Here is a 3715-nt window from a genome sequence, read left to right as displayed (position 1 = left end):
TCATGTTGCTCCCAGTTAAATAAATAAGTAAATGAACAAATAAATAAATAGTTTGGTGGTCTTTAAACACATGCACACACACACACTCCTTTTAGTACTTGTTGTCTACCAGCAGTCATGCAATTGTATTTTCCATCTGAGACTTTATAACATGTTATGAGATGGGACATCATTCTTCCCCCTTCTCTGCATGAGCACTAGCATATAAGCAGTTTAAATGAGCCAGACAAGAAGCAAAACACACCCTTCAAACTGAGTCTCATGTCCAGACAGACAAGTATTTTATGAATGGGAAAAATATTAAACACAATGCTCAGACAGTAAATCTTCCTGTGGTTACATTTTTCTGAGAATGGTGTTTTAAGGAAAGGCTGTTTAGCTCCAAAATAAAAAATAAAAAACAAGAAAAAGATTACAGTTATGTAAAATGTCCAAGTAATGCTCCTCTGCTACCTCTTTGCAAAATTTCTCTGCTGATGGCTTCCCTGGGAAAGCAGAGTGGTGCTCAGGCACTCAGTCAGTTGGGAATTGCAAAGGACAAAACCCAACTAACCCGAAGTGCTGAAGTTAGCTGAATGGCACAGACTGAGCACTGGTAAATAAGCACTTATATATAATGTTATAGTTATATATGAATTATATAATAATTTATATTTGTATGTATTATATATAACATATTTTATATAGAATTATGAATACAATTTTCTGCATGTATGTGTGAAACAAACATGGCAAGGAACTTTGAAGATATTGGAAACTGTGCTCTGTTTGTGCATGTTCCAGGGGGCTGAAAGAAAGCGGTGGTCTGCAAACACCCCCTTTTTAGCTGTCTGTTACCCAGAATACAACCATGTCCACATCTGTGCTTTTGTTAACAAACCCTCCATCTTTTAGGTGCTTGGTCCCACCAGAGCTGCTGGCACCCGGCCAGCAGCAGGCATTTGAGCCTCCTGGGCATGGGTAGAGATGAAGAATGATGAAGAATCTTGGCGGCCTGTGAGTTTAAAGAGTGGCTGAGTGCCTAAACAGCAGTAGCATCGAGGATATAGTAGCATCTAACAAGCATCTAGGTAGAAGGTTAAATCCTTCAGAAAATATTGCCTTTTTTTTTTTTTTTTTCCTTTAATATGTGAAAGCTAATATTTGCTCACGATCCAAAATAGGATCAAGAGCAAGAACACCAAGCCTTGTAAACCTCATGGTACAGCTACTGCTCAGCTCTTCTACCCAGGAAAATGGAAAATAGACTCCTCTCCTGCTGTCCAGGAAGGTAAAGAGAAAGAAAAGCACTGCTTTGGTAGCAGTCAAGAACCTGCATCATGGCTACACTGAAGTGCACGGTGTGTCTGTCTCATGAATGGAGTCTGGTAGCGTGGCTTAGGGGTTTGGGGCTCTTGTCCTCATTGTGCCACGCTGTAGCTGGCGCTCAGGAAGGTGGGTTTTTGTCTCCCAACAGCTGAGGTGCATTCTGGTGCTTTTTGCCAATCCCATGTTGCTCCCCAGAACAGATGTGCTGAGTTTTCTGGACAAACGGTTATTTTCATTTGTTTAAGTGCAGCCAGGTCTGTAACGCGCCAGCCTCCCCCACCAACTGTGCAGGCACCCTCCCCTGCCCTCCCCGGCGATGTGACATGCTGTGAGCAGCGAGCCCCTTGCTCCCAGGAAGGCGATTCATTTCCAAGAGGCATATTCATAGGAAAAGCGTTTTGAGGGTGTTGCTGTGGCTCTGTGTGACCTGCATTGGGGATGAAGGAGAAACCTCAACATTGCAGACATATCCCAGGGTTGTGCTCGTAAGGCACAGGGAAGCAGTGGGGGAAGGAAGGAAGCAGAGCATGAGCAGCTCTGTTGCTTCATGTGAAAATAAACTCTAATAGCAATTAAGGGAAAGGAGTAGGAAATTAATAAGGCAGTAAAGATTTTTCCAAATTGGTCACAAACCATTGGCTTATCCCTTGAAAAGCTCAGCTGACATCCCTTTGTCCCCCTATCTCTTTCAATAATCATCCTTCTTCATGCAAATATAGATGGAAAGGGGAGAACAGCGAAAGGTTAAAATGGAAGCGGGCTATCTTTCATCGACATGGTAATTTCGCTGCTTGGCTCAACGCCAAATGCTCAGTGCAGCCACTAGCTGCCATTCCAACATGAGTGAAAGGATCTTTAATAAGAGTGTAAATAAAAGCCAGGCTGAGAAATGAGTTTTCCATCCCAGCAATCGCTGGCCTAACCTCTGCTGTAAATAGTCTCTCGGAGCAGCACAGATGGAGTACCAGCACCTGGGGATCAAGGCAATCTCTGCGCAGTGCAATTTAAACAGCTGGGTACAATTGAAACATGAATTAGCAGGGACAGACCGAGGGATTCCATTTTGTGCGCTAGGTAAAAACAAATAATTCAGGCATTTTTCCCCTTTAAAAAAAAAAAAGGAGGGGGGGGAGAGAGAACTTTTGACATGATCTTGTGGGAGGTGCTCTTCACTGCAGCTGTTAGATTAATTTAACCATGAGAATTTCCCACAAGGCGCTGTAAAAACAGAGCCCTAATTTATGATCATTGATTTAACAGCTTGAAAGTGATTTATCTGACCTCAGTAAAGATAGCGAGGACACCAGAAGAATGATCGGTCATTCTGGGCTTTGTGTGGTTGAGATTGGCCTTATTAATTTAGAGCAGAAGGTCTGTTTCAACATCTTACTGAGACAGTCAAAGAAGACAGTTGGCAACTGAACCATTTTAAATACTTTTTTTTTTTTTTTTTTTTTTCTTGAAGCATTACTAATGCTGCTAAGTACTAAGAATTTATTCCACATGGAGAAGATCCTCATTAGTTAAGAAACAGTGAAGCTTCATTTAGAACTGCACACAAATAGATGCCTGGTCTTGGATTTGCAAGTTGTTTTTTCTTAAGTAATTTTTTTTCTGTTGTTGGGAATCTAAAGCACACTGTGAAATAGGATTGTTAGGCATTACAGTAAATGAGAAATAGCTTTGGAAGAGATAAAAGAAGTTGGTACAAGGGATTGCTGGCTCTTGCTTTTTTTAAGGGTAGATTTCAGAACTACCTAAATGCTTCACATATTTTGCTATTTTTATCATTCAGTTCTCTTTACAGAAGTTATAGAGCATATCTGTTGACATGTACATATACCCAGGTTTTGTTTCAGAAGGATATTCTTTTGGTTAAAATGAGTGTAGCTTCCACCACCGAAATGTCACAACTGAGTGATACAATTTCACTGCACAAATAAGACCAGAAAGGATGAAAGGCAAAGGGAAAGGTGAATGCTCTCTCCACAGGCAGAACAACTGCTTTTAAGGTGAGCATGAAATGAAATGAAATACAGATGCTTTACAAGTTTATCTACAACAGAAAATTTGAATACAGAATAAAGTGTGTTGGCACATGCATGTGCATGTGTACAAAAATCAGCTCACCGGAATTATTTCCTGTGTTTGAAGCACTAACCAGGAAAGTGAGCTGGAAAGAGTTGAGTGCCAATTTTGTCTTTCCACCTGGCCTGACGAGCAGTTGGGTTAAATGTCACTGATTTGGAGGGTTATGCATTTCGTTCACTGCTGGATTATGCCCAGCTTTAAAGCCCATCTGCAAGGATCTCAGTAATTGTCTTGCCACTCTTCAAGGTGGGAGACTGAAATGCTGCAGGTTAGAATTTCATCCACTGGGGATGAATGCTTACAGTCATTTCACTGT

Source organism: Aythya fuligula, chromosome 1 (genome assembly GCF_009819795.1).
Source record: "Aythya fuligula isolate bAytFul2 chromosome 1, bAytFul2.pri, whole genome shotgun sequence".
NCBI lineage: Eukaryota > Metazoa > Chordata > Aves > Anseriformes > Anatidae > Aythya > Aythya fuligula.
Note: the sequence above shows the minus strand (reverse complement) of the source record.